The 26,087-nt window shown below is 35.3% G+C and overlaps 1 long non-coding RNA gene across 1 annotated transcript in view; it reads left to right on the top strand.

Annotated features, from left to right (window-relative positions):
• The window catches only part of LOC110344838 (uncharacterized), a 40,636-nt gene that overhangs the window by 2,036 nt on the left and 12,513 nt on the right, over nt 1–26,087 (top strand). The window contains exon 2 of the long non-coding RNA XR_002387715.2: nt 481–557. This is a non-coding gene — a long non-coding RNA (uncharacterized LOC110344838). The remainder of the gene's footprint in view (nt 1–480; nt 558–26,087) is intronic.

Below are 26,087 nucleotides of genomic sequence, written 5' to 3'. Positions count from 1 at the left end.
TTTTACCAGTTAACACTCCCTCCAACAATCTATATGAATTTAACTTTGCTATCAGTGTGATTGAGAGCTAAGTTCTTTTTTTTTTTTTTTGTGCCGGGGATCGAACTCAGGACCTTGCACTTGCGAGGCAGGCGCCGGAACCACTGAGCTAAATCCCCGGGCCAAGAACTAAGTTCTTTTCACAAGATGGGCAGTGAAAATTTAAAGCAATGATAAAATTTGCTGTAGTTTAGCGTCAACTTTTGAAAACCCATACATGTATTAAATTATTTTTCTAAGATACCTTTGCTCATAAATTAGTAAACCCTCCCTCTGAAATTGATGCTAGTCCATCTTTAATTTTTTACTGTAGTGGTCATTAGTACATATTGTTGTTGGATTTGGTATTATATTTTTTATGGAATTTAGTCTGCATTGTTGCTTTGGTATTTCATTAAAATACTGGAAGTGATGAGACAAGAATTTATTATACTCCTACAGGAATCATAGGACTATGCCAGACTTGAGACATAAAGACATTAAAAGCATTGGAATTCTACCTCTAGTGCAGGAAACAGGTAAGAAAAAGGTGATTATAATTGCAGTAATCGTGCATCATGGTCAAATGAAATGAATGAGAGAGGAAAATCTAATCTGAGATAGAAGAAGGGAAGTGTAACGAAAGCTGTTGGAAAGAAGGGACTTCTTAGCTGAATTAAAAGAATGAAAAAGACTTTTAGTTAAGTATATATGAATCTCACCTTGATTACATTTTTTTCTCTTGTGAAGAGAATTCTGTGAAGTTTTTTATATTCCCTTGACTGCAATGGAAATACAAGTAGTGCTTGTTATACAAAGGAGGTAATACAGTAGAAATGTGTGCAGAGGCAGATAAGAACAGAATTTCTCCTGCCCATCTCACACTCCATCTCATTCCCAAACTACATTCAATATTTAAGACCTTGCTTTACTCCTTCCTTTTTTGTGGTGATGCATTGCATATAAACTATAAACCTGCTGTACTTGTATTTTTCTATCTCTATGTAGCTCCTTTGGATTTTAAGAAATTCTAAGTTTCTGTTTAAAAATAATGTTAAATGTATACCTCAGTTCCTTGCTTTTATATTTCATGTAAGTTTGTTCTAATATTGTGTTGTATTTCATGATACAGATCAATATATGGCATTTTTGGTAATATATAAAAATTAGCATCACAAAAACGTTAATAGCTTTGTAGATCTTAGGTGGTGTTTTTTAAGTTGAATCCCTTACCTGTTATCCCTACCCAATGTCACATGCCCACCTGAGAGAGCCACTGTTTTGAATTTTGAGCAACTTGTTTTTATTAACTTGATGAGATACCATATACATCTATATCAGCAGATAGCAGTTTACTCATTTTAAAATTTTTATAAATATACACATTGTGCATAATTTACACAAATAGTGAATTACTCACACTTTATTTCATAGCAATATGTTTTCTTTCCTTACCTCTCACTTGATTTTTTCTCTTTTCCACCCACTTCCATCTTCCCTCATATCTCACTGGTAACCTGTTTTGGAAACCTAGGTCCAATTTTGTATTCTTTCAGACTTTACTCCAGTTTATTTAGCTGTATAAAAACATAGTTAAAAATTATACATTTTTGAAGTATACATAATTATGAGCACAGTGAACTTATTTGTGTATACACACATCAGTGAAAAATAAAAATTAATGTTATTTGTTACATATGTTGTAATTGTTTATTCAGTAATAACCAATAGATTGCTCCATGTTAACTGACATAAATCTATTTTTAATGACTATATAAAACTCCATATTGTGGATATACATGGTTATTCTGTTATTCTTCCATTGTTAATTATCCACTTTACTTACTTATTTTCATTATGAGCATTGCTTTTATAAATTTGCCAGTACATAATACTTTTGGCTGTGGCCTTTAACTCTTTGGAGTAAATTTTCAGGAGTGAGATTACATAAAAGGAATTTTCAGTTTTAGGAAGTGTTGCTAAAAACTGGGTTCGCATTTATGTTTCCAAAAGATATTCATGAGAGTACACTTTTATCATATCCTTGTCAGAAATGGTTCTTATTTTTCTTCTTTAAAATTTTGCCACTGTGGTGGGTAAAAGTGATATTACATTAATTTGTAAGCCCCTGATCAATACCAAATTTTACCTTATTATATTGTAGTTATTTAGTTTTCTTCTAATTGTTTATTTCTTTGTTGTTTGTTTCCTTATTTCTTTTCAATCTTTTACCTATTTTTCAATTTGTAAAAATATTTTCATAGTGTGCATATTATCTCTTTATCTTTTGTTTTATAGTTTCCCTCAATAATATTATTTTCTGTGAATGCTTATTCTTATAAAGAACAAAAATAATGCATAAGAATATTTTTGAAACTATTGCTTTATTGGCTTAAGCGGCAGTCCCAACTAGCTGTCCCAAACTTGAGGAAATAAAATAATTTCCAAAAGCATTCAGAATCCTTTGTGCTTTTTCAATCTCTCCACAAGGAAGATTGTCTTTTGTGCCTGAGGTAAAAGATTTAAAGATTAAACTTTCTGGACAGGTACAAAGGAGATTTAGTTTTGGCAAGTGTTGCACAATTCCAAGGCAGAACCCTTTACTCCTTTAAGCAAGATATGTGCCCTTGGACAATATGAGACAAAATCGTCACGGTTCATGTTAGTACAAATAGTTTTAGTGTGCTGAGGGAACCATGATTATCTCGTTACTTGACCATTTGGATTCTAGCTTTGGCAGAGTCAAAAGTCAGGATTAATTAATTCCTATGAGTAGCATTAAAATGAATTTCCATCAAAGCAAGTTTATGATTGCACCTTACACATGCTCTATTCCTGGTAATGTCAGTTCAGTCCTCTGCTAGTAAATACAGATCATCCTGCCTTCCACGAACTCCTGGGTCATTTCATGATGGGCCAACCACAACCACCTTAACAGAACTAAAGGAAAAAAGACAAAGTTTCAATATTAAAAAACAAAACACTAATATATGTTATGCAAAGATGAGGAAGGGGTCACTAAAGCAAAAAGGCAAGGCAGGAAAATAAACATGATTTATTATTGTAAGCTTTATTTTGCAACATGTTTAGAAACTGAGCCTCAACTCTCTCTGGACCAAGTATTTGATTTATGTTAAACGTATAGCATTTACTTTTTCCAAAATAATTTTAGTATAGCCAGTACCCCTTATTTAACCAGAACTTCATTTTATAAAAACATAATCAACAACCAGGAAAGGAAAAGTTAGAAATAAACTGAGCACTTAATAGAGCAGGGCACTTTACATGACGTATACCTCACTTAAGCCACACAATAAGCCCAAGAAGGAATTATTTCCACTATTTTACAGAAGGAACATTGCAGCAGTGTGAGATTATGTAACTCACTCCAACTCCCATAGCTAGTAAATATTAGAGCCCTGATTTAGCCCTGGGCGTCCTAACTCAGGAGGGTATGATCTTTATATAATGAGTTCTCTACATCTGCACACACAAATCAACACATAGTAAGTTTCTCGTTAGGCCTTGATAGAAAACCATGAGGAATTAAAGGAGATCAAGATTTCTGTGAATTTGGAGAAGGAAGAAAAAAATTAAAGCTCAAGGCAACATATTTGGACAGGAAGTTGAAACAAAGGTTGGAATTGGGAAAACAGAAGGAAAAGAGAACATGTACAGGTGATGTTATTGCTCCATCTCTATCACAGGATGTAAGAGCTTCGATTTTTCTACATTTTAAAAACCAACAAAATGCTTAAAGTCCTCTCCAGCTTGTATTTAGTTTTTTTTTCTTTTTTTTTATATACTTGACAGTTTTGAAGAACACGAAATACATTTTTAAATGTTTACCAATTTGATTTTGTTGTCTTCTTATGATTAGTCTGGAATTATAATTTTTGAAACACTACCACAGAGGTAAAATACCTTTCCCATAACACCATAGGAAAGGGTATAGGATCACAACATGATTTATTATTGGTAATATGAACCTTGATCCCCTACCCAAAACAGAGTTTGCTAGGTTTCTCCACAGTAAGGTTACCATTTTCTTCTTTTCCTGTTCTGTTCATTTAAAATAACTAAATACATCCCAGTTTCATAAGAAGGGAATGAAGCTACATCACCTAGAATGGTGATGTGTCTACGTACATTCTTTATGATAGTTTTGTAAGGAAAACTTCTGCCTGCAATTATTTTTTCATTATTATGTTTGTGTGGATGCCCTGAGTCAAAAAACAAACAAACAAACAAAAAAACCCCAAAAACATAATGTTAAGTGAAATAAATCAGACGCATAGGCTTGAATATCACATGATTTTCTCTGATGTACGAAACTCAAAATATAAATAAATTATTGAGCAAAATAAAAGACAATAGGAAGCAAGGAGAGTTCTTTTGCAACAGGGAAGAAGATGAAAAAAAATTACTATGATGTGTTATGCACATGGACCAACTTCCCATAATTAATACAATCACTATGTACTGAAACATAAAAATATTAATATATACAAGGTAATCATTTCTCTATCAATAATGAATAAATGAAATTCAAAGTTAAGACACCTTTTGCATTAATACCAAAAATATACTACTTATGTATAAATCTACTAAAATATATCCAGGGTCTATGTGAAGCAAAACAAAACCCTGACGACATGAATCAAATAATTAAATAAATGACAAGATAATCCATGTTCACAGATAGACTGAACATTTTCAAAATATTATTGATAGATTGGTACTAATAGAATTCCAATAAAAATCCCAGCACATAAGTGGCAACTGATCCAGAATAGCTAACACAGCATTGAAGGAGAAGAAAGTTGGAGGATTCGTACTGCCCAACTCTACAAATTACTATAAAGCTATATAATCAAGACAGTGTTATTTTGATAATAGAATAGACAGAAACAAGTGGAACAGAAGAGAGAGCCCAGAAAGAGACCAATGTAAATACACTTGACTGGTCTTTGACAAAAGTGTAAACATACTACAGTGAAGAATAGTCTTTATAACAAATGATGCTGGAACAATTGGACATTTACATACAAAAAAAAAGTAACTTAGGGCACCCTACCGAGGTCCCGAGTCGAGTGAAACATGCCGAATCAGCCCGCGACCTGGAAACAATCCACTGGACCCCCCCACCCCCCACCCCCCAACTCCTCTGTACAGCCACCTGGTTCCACACTACAAAGACACAGAGGACACTGTACCACCAGACCACGGTACTGAGTCCTGCTGCTCCCAGCCCAGAGGTAGGGGTTCTGAGCCGCCGTCTGACTGCTCCTGGTGCAGAGGAAGGGGCTTCCCGGCCACCATCCCTCCCGATGCTCCCAGCCCACAGGAAGGGGCTTTTGGGCCACCATCCCTACCACTGCTACCGGCCCCTGTCCCACCTCTCACAGCTCAGAGGAGGTAATCCGTGCAGGCACCAACAGCACCCCCCCAGTCAAAATGAGAAAACACATAAATAAGTCTCAAAATCAGACTTCCAGATCACCTACAGCAACCCCAAAGGGAAATGAGATGGAACACTTTGATACTCAAACACCTGGACCCACTAAACTGGCAACAAAAGGGGATCTGGAAAAAATGAAATCAGAAATAATTTCTCAGATAACAGGAGAAATTGTGCCCCTAGTGCAAGAAATGATTAATAAATCTAGAGAGGAGCTCAGGAACATGATGGAATCCCAACATAGGAAACAACTGGAATCCATGAAACAGATGCAAATAGATTTCCAGGAGATAAAAAACCCCATTGAAAGTCTCCACAGCAGAATGAGCCAATGTGAGGACAGAATTTCAGATATAGAAGATAAGATTGCAATTAGTGACTAGGAAAAGAAAAATTGCTTCAAAATTATAAGGGAACATGAGAAATCAATCCAGCAGCTGCTAGATGATGCAAAGAAGAATAACATAAGACTGATTGGAGTCAATGAACAAACAGGAGAGAGTGGAGATGACATAAAAAATCTCTTCACAGAAATAATGGCAGAAAACTTCCCAATCAGGGGAAAAGAACTTGACATATGGATAAGTGAGGCATATAGGGCTACAAATAGCCTTGATCAAAAAAAATCTACACATAGGCATACAATTGTTAAGATTCCAGAAACTCAACAGAAGAACAAAGCTCTACAAGCAGTTAGAGAAAAGAAACAAATCAAATACAAAGGAAAGCCCATCAAAATCACAGCAGACTTCTCAACAAAAACCATCAAGGCAAGAAGAGCTTGGAGTGACATAGTCCAAGCCCTAAAAGAAAACAGCCTCCAACCCAGATTGATGTACCCTGCAAAACTATCTTTCAAAATTGATGGAGAAATAAGATACTTTCATGACAAAGAGAACCTTAGGAACTTCATGAATACCAAACCAGCACTCGAAAGAATTTTATACACTATCCTAGGAACAGACATTGAGGATCACAACCCCAGGAAGCAAGCAGAATGAACCCATCTGGCATGACAAGAAATTAAATGTAAAGGGGGAGAACCTAACAAAAAGAAAAAGTCATGGCAATGACAAGTCAATACATTTCAGTTATAACCATCAATATTAATGGTCTCAATTCACCAATCAAAAGAAATAGACTGGCAGAATGTGTCAAGAAGCAAAATCCAACAATATGCTGCATACAAGAAACACACTTAATTCAAAAGGAAACTCATAAACTGAAAGTTAAAGGGTGGAAAACAATACTGCATGCAACAGGAACCCGAAAAAAAGCAGGAGTAGCTATCCTCTTTGCAGATCAAGTAGATTTCAAACCAACACTGATTAAGAGAGATGAAGAAGAACACTACATCCTTGTAAAGGGAAGAATCCAACAGGAAGAGATGACAGTCATAAATATCTATGCACCAAACACTAGTGCGCCCAACTATATAAAACAAATACTAATGGACATAAAAAGTCATATATGCACTAATACAATTTTACTGGGGGACCTCAACACCCCACTGTCACAAATAGATAGATCAATAAGACAAAAAATAAGTAAGGAAATACTAGAACTCAATCGAACTCTTGAACAAATGAACTTAACAGATGTTTACAGAGTCTTCCACCCCACAAAATCAGAATACACATTCTTCTCAGCTGAACATGGGTCGTTCTCAAAAATAGACCACATATCCACACATAGAACATGTTTAAGTTAAGTGCAAAGGAATTGAAGTTATCCCCTGTATATTGTCAGACCATAGTGTGATGAAATTGGAGATCCATAGCAAAAGAAACTCGGAAAGTTTCAAAAACACGTAGAAATTGAACAACACACTACTGAATAACCAATGGTTCATGGAGGAAATTAAAGAAGAAATCAGACAGTTCCTTCAATTAAATGACAATGACAATACAACATATTGGAATCTATGGGACACAATGAAAGGAGTCTTACGCGGGAAATTCATAGCAGTAAAGATGCATATTAGGAAAACAGAACGAGCCCAATTAAACAACCTGATGCTGAACCTCAAGCTTTTAGAATAAGAAGAACAGAACAACCTCAGAGCTCATACAAGGGAGGAAATTATAAAGATCAGAGGAGAAATCAATGCAATGGAGACTAAGAGAACGATACAAAAAATCAATGAAGCCAAGAGTTGGTTCTTCGAAAGAATCAACAAAATGGACAAACCCTTAGCCAACCTTATCAGAAAAAGGAAAGAAAAGGCCCAAATCCATGCAATTAAGAATGAAAAGGGTGAAATTACAACAGACCCAGCAGAAATCCAGAGGATCATCAATACCTACTTCCAGAACCTATACGCCAATAAGATGGGCAACACAGAAGAAATGGACAGATTCCTAGATACATATGAATTGCCAAAGTTGAACGAAGAAGACCTAAAATTTCTGAACAACCCAATATCAATCAGTGAAATTGAAAATGTAATTAAAACCTTATCAACTAAGAAAAGCCCGGGCCCTGATGCTTCACTGCTGAATTCTACAAGACATTTAAAGAGGAACTGCTGCCACTACTGTTTAAACTCTTCAATGAAATTGAAAGGGAAGCAATACTCCCAAATTCATTCCTGGAACCAAGCATCACCTTGATACCCAAAGCAGAGAAAGACCCAACCGAAAAGGAGAACTATAGGCCAATCTCACTAATGAACACAGATGCAAAAAGACTTAATAAGATACTGCAAACAATGCAGAAGATCATCAAGAAGATCATCCACCCTGATCAAGTGGGATTCATCCCAGGCATGCAGGGATGGTTCAACATATGCAAATCAATCAATGTAATACACTATATCAATAGAGCCAAGGACAAAAACCATATGATTATCTCCATAGATGCAAAAAAAGCATTTGACCAAATCCAACATGCATTTATGATAAAAACCCTACAAAAAATTGGAATAGATGGTCTCTACTTCAAACTGATAAAAGCCATCTATGAAAAACCAACAGCCAATATCATACTAAATGGTCAAAAACTGAAATCCTTCACACTAAAATCAGGAACAAGACAAGGATGTCCACTATCACCACTCTTGTTCAATATAGTTCTGGAAACATTACCCCCGGCAATTAAACATGAGAAAGAAATAAAATGAATAAAGATAGGAAATGAAGAAGTCAAATTGTCATTATTTGCAGATGACATGATACTCTATATAGAAGACCCCAAGAACTCCACCAAAGGTCTTCTAGACTTAATAACCAAATTCAGTCAAGTAGCTGGTTACAAGGTCAACACACAAAAATCAATAGTTTTCCTCTACACAAATGACAGACTCACTGAGAGAGAAATAGGGCAAACAATTCCTTTCACAATAGCATCCAAAAAACTGAAATACCTAGGAATCAACCTAATGAAAGAAATCAAAGACCTCTTCTCTGAAAACTATGGCACTCTGAAAAGAGAGATTGACGATGATATCAGAAAATGGACAGACATCCCCTGCTCCTGGGTAGGAAGGATTAATATAGTAAAAATGGCCATACTTCCAAAACTGCTATATAGATTTAATGCAATTCCAATTGAGATCCCAGCAGCATACTTCACGGACCTTGAGAAAACAAACCAAAAATTCATTTGGAACAAGAAGAGACCCAGAATAGCAAAAGCACTTCTAGGTAACAGAGACATGGCAGGGGGTATCACAATCCCCAACCTGCAACTATGCTACAATGCTACTGTGATAAAAACAGCATGGTACTGGCAAAGCAACAGACCTGAGGACCAGTGGAACAGATTAGAAGATGCAGAAACAACACCAGACACACTCAGCCCTCTCATCTTCAGCAAAGGAGCCAAACACCCTCACTGGAGGAAAGATATCCTCTTTAATAAATCGTGCTGGAAAAATTGGGCTTCAACTTGCCAAAGATTAGAACTAGACCTATATCTCTCACCATGCACTAAACTAAAATCAAAATCGATTAAAGATCTAAATATTAAAATAGAAATGCTGAACCAGTTGGAACAGAGGTTAGGCAGAACCCTTGTAGATATCGATGTAGGAAAAGATTTTATGAACAAAACCTCAGTTTCCCATGAACTAGCACAAACAATTAACAAGTGGGATCTCTTCTTATTAAAAAGCTTCTGCACAGCAAGAGAAACCATCAGCAGTGTGAAGAGACAACCCACAATATGGGAAAAAATCTTTACCTGCTCTTCCTCAGACAAAGGTCTACTATCTCGAATCTATAAAGAACTTAAAAAAATCAGACCTCCCAAATTTAAAGACCCAAACCAAAAATGGGCATCTGAAATGAACAGACATTTCTCAGACAAAGAAGTAGAAATAGCAAATAAATACATGAAAAAATGTTCAACATCAGTGGTCATTCGAGAGATTCAAATGAAAACAATGCTGAGATTCCATCTCACTCCAGAAAGAATGGCTGCTGTCATGAAATCAACCAATAACAAATGCTGGCACAGCAGGGCTGTGGGGAAAGAGGAACACTGCTCCACTGCTGGTGGGAGTGTAGACTGGTGCAACCACTGTGGAAATCATTATGGGGATACCTCAAAGAACTAGAACTGGAAGTCCCATTTGACCCCGCTATTTCACTGCTGGGGATCTTCCCCAAAGAATTAAGAGAATCATACCACAGTGGTATATGTGCGCCCTTGTTCATAGCAGCACAGGTTGTGATAGGTAAAACTTGGAAACAGCCCAAATGCCCATCAACTGGAGACTGGATAAAGAAAAATGTGTTTTTTTTTTAAATAAAATGAAGTACTACTCAGCCATAAAAAATGAGAAATTAGAGACATTTATAGCTAAGTGGATGCACATTGAGGCCATACTCTTAAGTGAAATAAATAGGACACACATGTATAAATACCGAATAGTTTGTCTAGTGTGAGAAACTGAAAGTGTGTGTAAGGACTAAAATGTATAATAGATAATGTGAAATAGGAAGAAAAGGGGCAAAGGGGAAGGAAGTGGGAGGGCTAGGATAGAAAGGATAGAAGGGAATGGGATTAATATGAGAAATGGAAAAATAGGAACAAAATCTTCGTAAATAGGGAGGAATATAGGGGTTGAAGGGAGGGCTGGGCAAGGGTGAAATATAAGAAGCAAGAGAGACTATGTAAAGGTGCAAATTTCCAATGATGAATGTCATTATATTGTATACCTAAAATGTACCAATGATTAGAATGAATAATGGATAATGTAAAATAGGAAGAAAAGGTCCAAAGGGGTAGGGGTAGTGGGAGGGGCAGGGGAAAGGAAAGAAGGGCAAGGAAAAATGATGAGAAATGGAAAAAAATGGAAATAAAGTCTTTGTAAATAGGGAAGGGTGGAGGGTGTGATGGGAGGGCTAGGAATGGGGAAAAAATAAGAACCAAGATGCATTATGTAAAGGTACAATTCCCAATGAGAAATGTAATTGTGTTGTATACCTACAGTGTACCAATAAAAGAATTTAATAAAGTGCAAAAAAAAAAAAAAAGCATACCTTAGGCACTTTTTTACACTTTTCCCAAACATTAATTCAAAATGGATCATTGGGCCAGGGATTTAGGTCAGTGGTTTCGCCACCTGCTGAGCAAGCACAAGGATCCTAGTTTGATCCCTGGTACAAAAAAAAAAAAAAAAAAGAACAAACAAAAAAAATGAATCATAGACCTACATGTAAAATGTAAACCTATACAACTTCATAGAGATAACAAAGGCATAACCTGGGACATTGGGATGGCTTTTTAGATAGAGCAGCAAAGTACATTCTATGAAATTATTAATAATATAGACTTCATTAAAATTAGAAACTTCTCCACTGTGAAAAGCATTGTCAAGAGAAGGAGAATCGCAAACAGCATACCAGGAGAAAATATTTGCAAAAGATATAATCTGATCAATGATTCTTATCCAAAATACATGAAACATTAAAATTCAATAATAAATTAAGCATCCTGATTAAAAAATGGGCAAACGACCTGAACACTTTACTGAAGAAGATATATAGATGTCAAATAAGCACATAAAAAGATGCTTAACATATGCCATGAGAAAATTGAAAATTAAAACAATGAGATATTATCATGTACCTATTAGAGTGGCCAAAATCCAAACCACTGGCAAAACTGAACGCTGACAAGGATGTGGACTAACAAGAACTCTCATTCATTAGTGGTGAGAAGGTGCAGTAGCACAGACCCTTTTAAAATCAGTTTGGCAATTTCTTACAGAAGTCATCAAAATTGAGTATTATTGCTCCTTGGTATTGACCAAAGGAGTGGCAAATCTGTGTCCATACATAAGCCTGCACGTAGATGGTTGTAGGAGCTTTATTTATAATTGCAAAAATTTCAAACAACTAAGATTTGTCTTAGCAAATGAGTACATAAAAGAGTCATGGTCAAGTAAACCCAAACAGTGAAATATTCAGGAAATGAATAATGAAGGTATGAAAAGATGTTGAGTTGAGCATCTCTCAGTAGCACAGGCACTCAAACTGGAAAGAAGCACATGTCAAATGCATATTACTAAGTTAAACCAATATTAAAAGACTACAAACAATGTGATTACAACTATGTAAAATTCTGGAAAAGGCAAAACTATGAAGTCTGGGAAGATCAGTAGTTCTCAGACATTGGGGGGGGGGGGTCAGGGATGGGCAAATAGCCAGAACAAAGATTTTCGGGCAATGGAAGCATTCTATATGAATAGAAGATGAATTGTTGGAGGATACATGGCATTAAACATTTGTCAGCATTGACAGAATGAACATCCAAGAGTGAATCCTATTGTGAACTGTGCTCTTTAGGGGATAATGATGTGCACTGTAGTCTCAGTGATTATAGTAGATGTTTCACTGTGGTTTGAAACATTGGTAGTAGGGGAGGCTATGTGTACATCGAGGCTAGGTTATAAAGGAAATCTCTTTACTTTCTTCTTAATTTGGTTTCAAACTTAGAACTATTTACAAATAAAATGCATTAAGAAACTTGGAGGAGGCAGGGTGGATACCAAAAAAATTGAATGTAAGGTTAAAAAAAAAAGGGAAATTGTAATAGATGAAAACACAATAAAAAATGGCTTTTACTTTTGCTTAGGCATGGAGCAATTTAAATAGACCTAGGGGATAGCAGCCTTTTCTACTACAAGAATGGCTTTTTGTATCAGTTTGTTAACTTGAAATATGCTCCTGGAGTCCTCAGCCCAAGCTATAAAATCTAGAGGGTTGGGTAAGACCTTCCCTTGAGCTTGTTTATAGTTTTTCTGTATGAACTTCTATCACTGTGGTAAGGTAGCATCAGCCATAAATTTCCCGTTTGGAAATTCCTTTCAATTTCTGAACATGAAACTGCGGCAAGCTATGAGTAATTTGGGATTTCTGCTTCAGTTTCCTCCAGACCAAGGAATAAGCCACACCACTTAGACTATAGCCATGTGTTAGCAATCTGCAGTTTCTGCCTTTGACAGCTGACAGCTTGCTGAGGAAAACTGTATTTTGAAAGCAGTGGGAATTCAATCATCAGCTATGTTCTCATGGGCTCTCTTTCAAGGTATTGGACCTGATTAAAGAAAATGTTACTTTTGGAAGTGTGTATTACTATTGAGCAAAAGCAAAAAAGCAAAAAAAGATAAAACGAACCACAGAAACAAAACCCCGCAAAACCGAGGACCAACAAAACACCTTACAGTTGTCTGTGTTCTTACTCAGCTGTCATTTCCCTATTCACATTTATCTTCTTTCATTGTAGATGTGAGTTTGTGTGTGGATGTGCATGTTGCACACACTGGTGTGCACATATATTACGTAGTTTTTATTTGGGGAGTGGCCAGGCCAGTTATACAATTCAGATATAATTGAATCACAGACTCCTTTTTGATAGCAAAAGGTATCAGGTCAACAGATCATTACCTGCCAGATTTAGGCCAAATCTCAAGGTCTATTGATACAGGAAGTAAGAGCATAACTATAAGTATGTGGCACAGTCTAGGATTTATAATTTAAATGCTTGTAAGGAAAAAAGAATAATATCAACAATTGCAGGTCCGTTATACTTCCTCTCACATGTATCTCCAGGAAATACAGCAGAATACACAGTATGTTAAAGCTAGGAGGCTACTTGACCTCAGATCTGCAGGCAGATGAAGCCCAACTTTGGTTTGAATGATATACAAATAATTCAGACTCACAAAGAAAAATAATAATGAAAGACATACTTTAAAATTAGGGATGTGCGAGATCTTTGAGTCTGGAAAAAGAAAGCTAAATTACAAAAGCAACTGACATGAGTTGTTATGAACCTCTTCTCCAGGGAGTTGCCAGGGAGCAGACTCGGTTTCCTAACCTGTGCAGCCTTTCCCAAGCCACGCTGTAGCTCTCCTAAGAGAATTATGTTTCTAATTATCAAGCCAACCTGGATATTTTTATTACTTTCAATTCTGGGGAATTATTTAGAGTAGTGGTTGAAGGTACCCACTAAAATAAAGCATTTTAGGATATGTCTACTTTTAATTTACTCCTAACTTCTCTGAACTCAAGTAAATCATTGTCATTGTGTTATGAGTGCAGACTCGTGCAACCACTGTGGAAATCAGTATGGAGATACCCCAAACAACCAGGATTGGAAGTCTCATTTGACCCAGCTATTCCCCTGCTGGGTATCTTCCCAAAAGAATTAAGAGAACCATACCACAGTGATATATGCTCACCCATGTTCATAGCGGCACAGTTTGTGATAGCAAAAACTTGGAAATGGCCCAAGTGCCCATCAACTGGAAACTGGATAAAGATGTGTTTTTTGTTTTTCGTTTTTTTTTATAAAATGGAGTACTACTCCCCCATAAAGAACGAGAAACTAGAGACATTTATAGCTAAGTGGATGCACATTGAGGCCATACTTTTAAAGTGAAATAAATAGGACACACGTGTAAATACTGACTAGCTTTTCTGGTGTGAAAAACTAAAAGTATAAATAAGGATCAAAATGTATAATTGACATTGTGTAATAGGAAGAAAAGGTCTAAAAGAGTAGGGGAAGTGGGAGGGGTAGGGGAAAGGAAAGAAGAGAAAAGAAAAAATGTGAGAAACGGGAAAAAAATGGAAACAAAGTCTTTGTACATAGGGAAGGGTGGGCAGGGGAATGGAGAAAAATAAGAACCAAGATATGTCATGTAAAGGTACAAGATCCCAAGGATGAATGTAACTGTATTGTATACCTAAAATGTACCAATAAACTTAATGGAAAAAAAAAAAAACATGTGATGCTAACATGTTATTCACAGGCCATTCTAATATCTACAATAAATTAAAATGCAAAAAAATATATAATAAGAGATTATCACCCATAGACTTTTAGAAATAATTAACTAGAGGAGATACTTCACCATGAAGAAAAATTAAATGTGTAGGAGTCTGATGCAGGGAACATAATGTAATAAGAAATGCTGAAATGTATAGAGCCAGGTATATAGCTGTGTGGTAGACTTACATTATATTGACAATAAAGTAATAACCAATTTTGCCCTTCAATTTTTAGAAAAAAAAGCCATAGGGTAATTTAACACTGTTTAAATGGGAGGTCTGTGTCTACTCGAGAAGAATAGAATGATATTAAGTATTTTTAGAGTTCTTAGAAATATGTATGGTAAATTGTATATGTTAAAATTTTAGGTGGAATCATTGAAAGTATTAAATATACTGTAAAATTTATAAAACAAAAGGAGCAAAATAAATTTTAAACAAATAAGGAATAAAGAAATTTTTACCCAAGCCAAGTGAAAATTTAAAAAAATCTTAATTCTACCATCAAAAAGTAAATGCCAATAGAGTAAGTGATACAATATAATCTTCTAGATTAGATTTAAAAAATCCCAACCACATGCCATTTCCAAGAGTTACTTAAAAAATATTCATAGTGTCCTTAAAGAGATACGTGGGCATGTTAGCAACTGTGAACAAAAGAAGGCTGGTACAACAATGTAAATACCAGACAAAATAAAACTTTAAGGAAAAACATCAGTAACATAGATGTTACTATAAGGAGTAATTCACAAGTCTGAGTTAGAACAACTGTTGCATAAACCACCTCGTGTAGAAGAATCATCTGGCAGCCTGGTTTCAGTTCTTTCCAGACTGCACTACTGAGGGGCCAGTGATAGTACTCTCCCCCTGATACAGCTCCTGCTCCTTCACATGGCTCAAAATCCAGTATCTGCTTTTTTCAGAAAGTACAGGTTCTTTCACGTCTTTCATGTCATTATAAACATTTAAACAGCTCAGCATTATAGGTTAACTGGGCCAAGTTACTAAGCTATTAAATGGCTTAAATGCAGTCTTCCTTTGCAGGGTTTGTTTCAGTCAGAGAAGCTCTTCATGAAAGAACAGCAGAAATAATTTGCTGGAAAAGGAAAGGAGAAAGTGATTCTTTTGTTATCTCTTTTTATGATGATAATTCTTGACAGAATAACCATTTTATCAGTAAATGAACTCCTAAAGGGAAGGAAGGATATTGAATCTCTCTACATTTCTTTTTGTTGTTCACAGAATTCTCACACATAGAATGAAATTTGGAATAAAAAATAATAAACTGCAAAGAAGATATCACACCAGAGTCATTTAATTTCTTTTCTCTAACACACTGATTTTTTTTTCTCTGAAACTCCAAAGTGAAAGGAAAATATAACATTATTGCCAGGAACAGTAAAAACATTTCCCCTGTTTTCCTGTTGCAATAAAATTTGATTTAGATATAAATATGACCTATATTTTCAAATACTAACTTGAGGGTGAATTTACCCAGTAGGTGTTCTTAGGCATATATATCGCTAAGGTATACTTAAAGAGCATATTAATTTCATTGTTGGTCTCACTTGCTATAAGACCTAAAAGTTCTCATTGCACAATAAAGAAATGTAAATGTTGTATTGTGCCCCAAACAGATCTGCCTGTGATTATTAGCACTGATAAGCCTCCTCCAAAACCCTGATGTTCACTAATAAATAGGTCTGTGGTTTTAAGCTCTTTTGTGCTTTTTATTTGCACTTTCTTTTACCCCCTCGGTTAATCTTTATTTTGCTCTCCTTCCCAAAGTAGCTGTTCAGCTCTCTGTCTTTCTCGGCCTCGGCTCTCACAGCAGTCTTTGAACTGCTGGTCTTGCTTCTGTTCTCTCTGCCTCACTCACTGTTCACTTTGCCTTATCACAGAACAGTATTTCTAACGTGTAACAGTGACCATGATGCTGAATTAATGTAATTAGATGCCTAAGATAAAATGTACAGACAAAGTTGAAAATCTTTAGCGTGGCATGTGGGAAGACCTCAATGATCTAATTTTTTAACATGTCCAGTTTCTTCTCATGAGCATGCTCTCTCTACATGTCTCTTCTTCTTTAGCCACACGGATTTACTAATTCTTCCTTTGTGTATCTTTAAGCACTGTTCCTAAAGCTGAGGATCCTTTAATCATTGAAAAATTATAAGGCTGGGGATTTAGCTCAGTGATTCCACTGCCTACCTCAGAAGCACAAGGTCCTGAATTTGATCCCTGGCCCCCCCCAAAAAAGAAAAATTACCATAATTCCACGAAGGCACTGGTATGGTTTGGATAAGTGTCCACAAATATCCATGTGTTACAGGCTTGATCTTTTACGGTGACATCATTGGAAAGTGGTGGATCCTTTAGTAAATGGGGCTCTGTGGGAGGTCTGTAGGTCATGGAGGGTGAGTTCCTGGAGAGGATTTTGAGACTCCATTCTGTCTTCTCTTTCTCCTTTGATTTCTGACCAAGAGCTAAACAGTTTCTTCTGCCAGAAATTCCCTGCCTTTGCCTTCTGGGACCAGACCCTAAGATGAGGGCCCCAAAGCAGTGGGGCCAATTAAACATGGGACTGAACTTCTAAAACTGTAAACCAAAGTGAAACTTTTGTTTTTTAGGTTAATTGTCTTAGGTATTTGGTTATAGTGATGGAAGGCTAACACAAGCACCTTCTTGTGAATAGTCTTGGTTCCTCAAAAAAGAAGTTAAGCATCTTCTGTGTTGGTATTTCACAATACCATATATATATGATATATATACATATATAATGTATGTATATATACATATATATATATATATATATCATATGTAGTAAAATAGGGCAGTGAGGTAGAAAGTTTGGAACTAGGTGCCAGGAAGAAACATGATGATCACAGCTGGGGAAAATGATAAAGAGAAGATGTAGATTTTAGATTTTTTTTTTTTTTTTTTGGTACTGGGGATCAAACTCAAGACCTTGCGCCTGCAAGGGAGGCGGTAACAACACTGAGCTAAATCCCCGGCCCAATTTTAGATCTTTGAATGAGTCGTTTGTCATAGAATTGTTAGGTTCAGTTCCTTAAGTTTCTCCTCCTCCTTCCTTTGGTGCTGGTTATAAAGATGGCAGAATAAATTTAGGAGTGAAGAAGAATATTTAGAAGATCAAAACAAACAAAGGCTCCCATCTACATCTACATGTCAGAGTATGGATTGAATATAACACTAGACAAAGGAACTTTGAATTTAAACCCTCTCAGTCACAATTGTTATGATTTATATGCAATTTACCTATTTTCTCCTTTTCACTATTTTTACAAGTATAATACTACAAAGTTAGGAGTTGTTCCTATTTCATAGATTATTGTAAATATTCAAAAACTGCTATAATTATATATAATGGCTATCTTGACCAGTTAGAGTCCCTGGATAGAGGGTAACTGATCCTCTTTCTTGAGGAACTAACTAAATCCACATCCAACCATTTCTTCAATTGGGTTTTCATACCGGAGACTACTAACATACATCCTAAATACCCTGTGGCAGGTGCCAAAGGATTAGGAATAGCCCATAGTTCATGAGTTCTGTGATATCATTCAAATTATCCATTTCACAGGAAGCTCTGGAAGTTAGCTAAACTCACTCCTCTTGCCTTAGTGAGCTGCCTCCAATAGCAACAGGTTGCTGTTACCCTAACCTCAGATACCGCCCTCTGTGGCCCTCAACAGTAGCCTTTTCTCCTTTGGAGCTCTAAGTAGCGAAGGGTTATGCTTTTTATTAATTCAAGTCTATGTATTATGTCTCATCACCAAAATAATTAAAATTTTAAAAAATGATAATATACGTTTAGAAGCATGCACAAAGTTACTGTGTCTTGCAGATGGCAGAAAAATCATGACTACCACCACATATTTTTTCTAATTCTTTCATGAATTCAATAGCAAGGTCAATTGAAATGTAATCTAGACAGGCTGTAGTATTCTTCACATCCTCTGACATACTATTGAAATCCTTTCCACTAGATAAGTAGACTACAGAAATGTCCATTCTGTCATTACATCTTATCAAAGGGGTACTTCTCCAGTACTGCTGGAGTAGTTTAAGAAATAATAGAAATGCCATTCATAGAAATTGACATGGTATATTTTATTTATGGCAATTGGAATGATGGATGGCATTCTAACTCTTGCATTTATTCAGTCCCACATTCCACACTAAAATATGCACAAATTGCATTAGAAAACATGAAATCCAAGCTAAAGCACTGCCGTAACAGTTCAAAAAATGGGCTATTAACCATAATTCACTATCTGGGAAAATGTTAAGTAAGATATCATTGCCTTGGATATATTTTGGTAGAATATTTTCTGTAAAATGTCATAAAAAGTGTATTGAGTATATCATATGTGGAGATTATTTTAATTACTATTTTCTCTGGTTGCTGAGTTTCTTAAGAGTACAGAATATAAGAGAAAACTTTTAATATGCTTATTGACTATCAGTGTCTATTTACATTTATTTAGGTCTGGCTTGTTTTTCCAACACTCTAATGTCAACGATATGAACTATTGATTGCAAACATTTAATACCAGACACTATTTGAATTTGAATCTACTGGCTCCAGAGCATAGATTCTTAATTATTATAATATAGTCCATCAATTTTTTCTATTAAATGTCTCTAATGATGTACTTTCTGATCTTTATCCACCATCCTCATTGTCTTTGAAATTAGCAGCAAATAGCTCTGAAGGAAATTACTTTCATAACTCTTTTAACCTTTGCTCTACCTTGCTTTCAAGTCATTGCAATTTTCGGTGTTCTGTGTGCTTGCATTTTGTTCATCTATTTGTTTTCTTCTTTTTTCTCCTCCTCATCCTATGTAAGGACTTTGCATTAGTTTCAGTTCTTGATTTATAATTTAATTTTTATTCCCCTTCTTATTTGACTAACCTTTTATCAGGTCCATGATAATTACCATTTTCTAAAGAGACATCTTGGATTTCTGTCTCCATATACCCAGTGTGGAGCCTCAATTCCAAGTTATCGTTTGTGTTTCATCTTCATTTCAATCTTTTTACTAATTGCAACTTAGACATTGCAGTGTTATCCTCTGCTGTAGAGACTTGGAAATCATACCTTTTAATTTTTTTCTTCATTTTACATATTGCTTACATTCTTGATTTACAAAAGAAAACTTTCTATACCTATAGAATTTGATTCTCAAACATTCTACATTGAACTGTGTTTGGTTTTCAATATTGGAGATTGAACCTAAGCCTTTGCTCATGCTAAAAGGAAGTGTTCTGTTACTGAACTACATCCTCAAACCTTTTGCTTTATTTTGAGACAGGGCATTACTAATTGTCCAGGATAACCTCAAACTTGTGAACATCCTGCCTCAGCCTCCCCAGTAGCTGGGATTATAGATGTGCACCACCACCACCAGTGCTGAATTTAACTACAAGTAGCTTTCATAGTACCCTGATGGCACTGTACCACTTTCTCTCATGAACACATTTATTGCCAATTACTATAGATGACATTGTCATCTTCAACAATGGTTATCTTTCATTATAATTATTATAGCCATCCTGTTGAGTGTAAAGTGCTGTATTATCAAGGTTTCAATTTGTATTTTTTCTAATTACTAATAAATGTCTTACTTTATTAGTTATATGCATATATTTCAGCACAATATATTATAATCATTTACTTCTTTTTCAAGACTTTTTCCTTATTTTTTATGTTCAGGAGTTCTTCATTTATGTCGTATAGTGCCCTTCACTAAATTTATGATTTGAAAGTATATTCTTGGTTTCTATCTTATTTTCCTATATTCTTAATGATGTCTTTTAATGCAGTGATGTTTATAGTATAGATGAGATCCTTGCTATAAATATTTTTGTATTATTATTTTGATATATCTAAGAAATATTTTTCTAAACCAAGGACACAAAAATTTTCTTTAATTCTGTTTTCCACTTAGCTATAATTATAGTTATGTTGTATTTATGGGTATGGTGTGGCATAAGTTTGTTAATTGTTGCACATGTATATTCAGTTGTCTTAGCTTCAATTGTGAAAAAAGATTATTATTTTTCCATTGAGTTGTTTTGGTCCCTTTCTTAAATGCCAATTAATTATAAACGTAAGTGTTTAATCTTGAAGCATATATTGTTCATTGATCTACATATCCATTTTAATGCCAACAGTATACTCTTAAATTTGGTAGTTTTTAGTGAGTTTTGAAATTAAGCAGTTTAAGAACTCCAGCCTTGTTCCTTTTATTTTGACTATTGTAAGTTCTTACCAGTATGTACTCTCTGTCCTAACTGGTCTCTCCGATTAAAAGTGCTTTCAACCATTCTCCAGAATACAGTCAGTTATTTCTCTAAAACACATAATTCATCTTGTATCCCTCTGATTTATACTTTTTAGTGATTTTGCCCCAATCCTATAGTGCAAAATTTATTGTATGAAGAACATAAAAATCTTTTAATGGTTTCATTGGAGCATAACACACTCATCATATCTTCAAAATCTTTTGCATATCCAGACATGAACATATACACCTTTGATAAATTTTTTCTTACTTTTAAAAATCCTTGGATATTTCTTCATCTATGCAGAAATCCTGCCACAAGACATGATAGTAAGAAGTTTTATATACACAATTATATCTAATGTTTAGCTGTATTTTAGCGTATGTCACATTTCAATTAATATGTGCATGCCTTTCCTTCTGTAAAGTTATGTTTTTATTAGTACGTGTTTACAGCATATAATGATTACATTTATCCTGGGAAATTGGTACATATGCATAATAAATCTTCATTCTTTTTTCTGCATCACTTACTCTTCTCCTCCCTCACTGCTCCTTCCAACTCTTCATCCCCTTCCCATCTGCAAAGCTCTATTTTTATCATATTTTTCCCTTTAATTTTTCCATCTCCTTTCCTCTCCCTCCTCTCTCCCTCCATCTCCTATTCCTCCTTCCATTTGAAATAGATCTGTGAATTGTAACTTTTGCAGATATGCATCTCCCCATTTAATAAGCTCTGAATGCTTACTAGGCACTGGATAAATGTATACTGAGTAAAGAAATGAATGAAAATTCAAAGTAGTATACTGGTGATACTGGCAATGATGAAAATGGAATGAATCGTTTGTGAGAATTGATTTCCTGCATTTCCATCAATGTCTTGGATCCGGAAACTCTTAATTATTAATAGGGAACAATTCATGTGATAATTTGGTGAGTGTTGTCTTTTTTCCTCTCTGGCAGATAACTAGGTTGTTCATGATGAAAGGACTGTGATTCAATTATTCCTTGGACTGGGCTCTTGAAAATATTCTGAGAGAACAGAATCAAGCTATACAGCTAAAATACAGCTACATGGCTCTTTAAAGCATTACTGGAATTACCATTAAGATTCAAGTACAGTGCATGATCTTTTAAAGAGTGACAAAGACTGTATTTCTCAGTTACATAACTAGACTTTATTACATTGAGAAACACTTGAAGCCATTCAAATTCTTTCCCATTGCTTCCGCATAGAAAAATTACTTTCACATCAGCTATTTATATTGAGTACATGAACAGAATCAACACATTCAATACCAAGTTTAATTTGTTCATCTTCAGGAGGAGCATAAAGGCTATATATTAAGAGAATGAATTCAAAGTATACTCCAATCAAAGGTAGTTTGGCTTTATTTTTAAAGAATAAATATAATATCATGATATATATTCTGCAAGGGGATATTATTGTTTCTGTCTTATCCAAGGATATAAAACACAAAAAATAGTTACAACAGCAAAACTATCTTTCAGTTTTCTCCATAAGGTAACATAGGTATGAAATTCATGGACAGATTGCAAGTTAAAACTCACATGTTCTGTAGCTTTTGATGTCAAATGCATCCAATGGCAAGCATATCAAAGCTTGTCACATCATAAAATTATGATAAGATTCTCTATTACTTTTCTATTGCTGCTGTAAGTCATTCACAACTTAGTGGCTTAAAACTACATCTGTTTATTAACTTATATTTCTATAGGTTAGGAGTGTATGTGCACTTGGAACCTCTGTGCAGGGTCTGTTTTTGTTTGTTTCGTGGTTCTGGGACTTGAACCAGTTACTTCACACTCTGCAGGGTCTTGCAAGGTCTAAGCTGGCTCCTTATCTGGAAGACTCTGCTTACAGGCTTACTCAGATTACTGGAAGAATTCAGTTTCTTGTAATTGCAGGACTGAGACTCCTCTCATTTTTAAGCAAATGGTAGTATGTTGATTGCATATTCTACAAATCTATCACCTCTCCTAGGATCAGCCAGAATAAAATCTTTCAAGAGCTCTTTTGATTATACAAGGCCTGCATAGATAACCCAATTTTTCATTTTGAAGGTTGAGTCATTAATAATCTTAATTACATCTGCCAAGTTCCTTTTGTTAGGTATTCCTAGGAGTAACTCTGGAGGTCAAGATTCTGGGTGCCAAAATTCTTCTTACCCCAGGCTCTCAATCTAAAATTAATATAAGAAATTATATTGTGCATAAAATTTTCCTTCCATTAGTTTTTTAAAAATTATTGTCTCAGCAAGTTGATACCAACAGTAGAGCTAAATGAAGCTTAAATGTACTGTGATTGCTTCTTGGTCCATTTCTTCACTGTCTAACCTCCAGCAAGACATCTCTAATCCCATAAAGAATGCTAAAGTGGGTGCTGGGTTTGCTGTTTTTTAAAATTAACTTTACATGTACTTCTTAAGAATATAATTTTCAGCCTTTGTTGAATCACTGGATTTTAGAAATCACTATTCCCACTCCTAATGACTTCAGGCCAGATTTTACTGTAAATTAATTTTTAAAAGCTTTGGCTTTATATTATTAGAAAATCATAGTGAGAACTTCAGATTTTTTCTCTGTTCAAGTGTATTTAAATTTATATTTAGAATTCATAAGGACGGCAAGTATGCTTTGCTTAAGTGAAGGTTCAGTAATGAGAACTTGATTGTAAGAAAGAACCAAATAATATTGTAACATAATTTAATGTATATTGCACCTGTGCAAATTAAGGTCCTTCACATTTACCACATTAAAAGGTAAAATAAAGGAAACCTACAAAAATACTTTTATTTTTCCTGAAAATAGTATTCTTTATTTCGTTGTATATATTTTATTGAAGGCACAGTTGATATCACTTTAATATCAATCAGCTGATATTTAGATCTTTATTCCTTCAGACCTAGAAGTGTTAACTCAGTTTGCTAAACATACATAGATAGATATATGTCCCACACCCTGTAAAACTGATAAATGTTCCTGACACTAAACAATGATTTCTTTACTCTTTTACTATACTAATAAAATAGGAACCTTTTGATTCAAAAAGTGGCAGATTTTGGTATGTAAATACTGGAGCCTTAATCCCTCTCATTTTAAGATCTCACTTTGTTTTCAGTTTGGGGGTTTATAAAATCTACTGTATTTGATCATTAAGAGGATATTTGATGATGCACCTGTAGAATAGGTCATCATTATGGGTGTTGGCACCTGGTAATAGCCTGAGGATTTCTCTAAGTAGAATTTGGAGAAATGGAATTATCAGTTGAACTCCTAAAAAAATTAACTGCCATAAAAATAAGATGTAAGGTGACAATTGAGAAAAGAAAGGGCGCATGAATAATTTTATTTTACAGTGTTAACTTTTGAAAGATAAGATCACTTGAGAATGTTGGAAGACAGAGAACAATCAATGGAGAGAAACAGAATTTCCAGAGAAGAGTTAATGATGGATCAATGTCATAGAAGAGACAGAAGAGGACAGACCCAATAAGCTAAAGAACTTTTCTGTAGAAAACAGAAATTTATCCCTACAAAAGTAAATGAGGCACAAGGCTTACTTATTTATTTATTTATTTTTTGGTATCAGGGATTGAACTCGGGTCCTTGCGCTTGCGCAGCAGGTGGCGAAACCACTGAGCTAAATCCCCGGCCCAAGGCTTGACTTTTTGACGTGAGAGTTAACCTGATAGGTAGAACACTGCACTGTGAAGTTTAACATATAAGATGATCGCTGAGAGCAGAGTCTTTTGCAATTTATAATGGTCAGCTAATGGTGACAACCCCCATAAATAAGTAGAAGTAGATTGATTAGTGCATTAGTTAGAAGTTTAGGACTACAGTCAGATACAATATAAATCCTAGCTCCTTCATTTAAACTCTATTGAGATCAATTTCACATTCCATAAAATTCACCCATTCAAAGTGTTTTAGTGATTTTCTTCTATTTTAGTATAGTGAGAGTTGTGTAGCCGTGATCAAAATTGAATTTTACATTTTTAACACCCTAGTAAGGATACCATTCCCAGTCATTACCCTTTAATTCTCAGTCTCCCCTTCACAACCCCAGCTCCAGCTAATCACTAATCTACTTTTGGTCTTTACAGATTTTCATATTCTTTACATATCATATAAAACTTGTGGTTGGTACTTCTTTCATGTGTCATCTTTGTGATCATTAATTATGACATGTCAACCTGACTGGATTAAGCAATGCTCAGGATGTTAGTCAGTACACTGTAGATGTGCCTGGGTATACCATGGAAGTGTGACCTGGGCACTATATATGGTCCCTGGGCCCTTCCTCTCTGATGCTGCTCCTCTGCTAAGCTTTGCGGTCACCATGAACAAAAAAAGCATCTTTGCTGTGACACTTCCCTTCTGCTATGAGGTTCCTACCTTGGAGGGAGTCAACCACGGATTGAATCCCCTGAAACTGAGCCAAATTAAACCTCTCCTCTTCTAAGTTCTGGATGTGGGATATTGTGAATCAGCAGTGAAGACCTGAACAATGCAGAAAATTGATTCTGGAGGGGCGGGGTCATTGCTGTATCCTTACTTGATCATATGGTTTAGAACTCTTTGCAGCTGGTTTCCAGGAAGATTTTGGAAAGGTTTGGAGATGTGGGCTACAAAAGCTTTAGAATTCTATAGGGAGAGTGTGATGGGTGATTCTGGCAGGAGCTCAGAAGACCCAGAATACTGATAGAAGTGTGTATAGTAAAAGCCAGACACAACTGGTTTCAATTGAGGACAAGGGGTCCATTGACAAGTGGATTGAAGACTATATGTCTTATGCCATGGCAAGCAAACAAAAAAAATCTGTATTTGCCCATGCCCTAATACTTTGCATAATACTGAGGTTAAGGATGGTGGACTGTTTGATTAACCTGGCAGAAGATATTTCAAGACAGCCCAACATTCAGATTGTGAGATGGATACATCTGGCTGCTTTTATCTAGATTTATGGTGAGAAATGGGGCAAAAGG

The sequence above is a fragment of the Heterocephalus glaber genome, unplaced genomic scaffold (genome assembly GCF_053883595.1).
Source record: "Heterocephalus glaber isolate CG9 unplaced genomic scaffold, H.glaber_assembly_v1.0 deba00001773, whole genome shotgun sequence".
Classification (NCBI taxonomy): Eukaryota; Metazoa; Chordata; class Mammalia; order Rodentia; family Bathyergidae; genus Heterocephalus; species Heterocephalus glaber.
The sequence above is the reverse complement of the archived record's forward strand: the minus strand, read 5'-3'. Positions and strand labels throughout refer to the sequence as shown.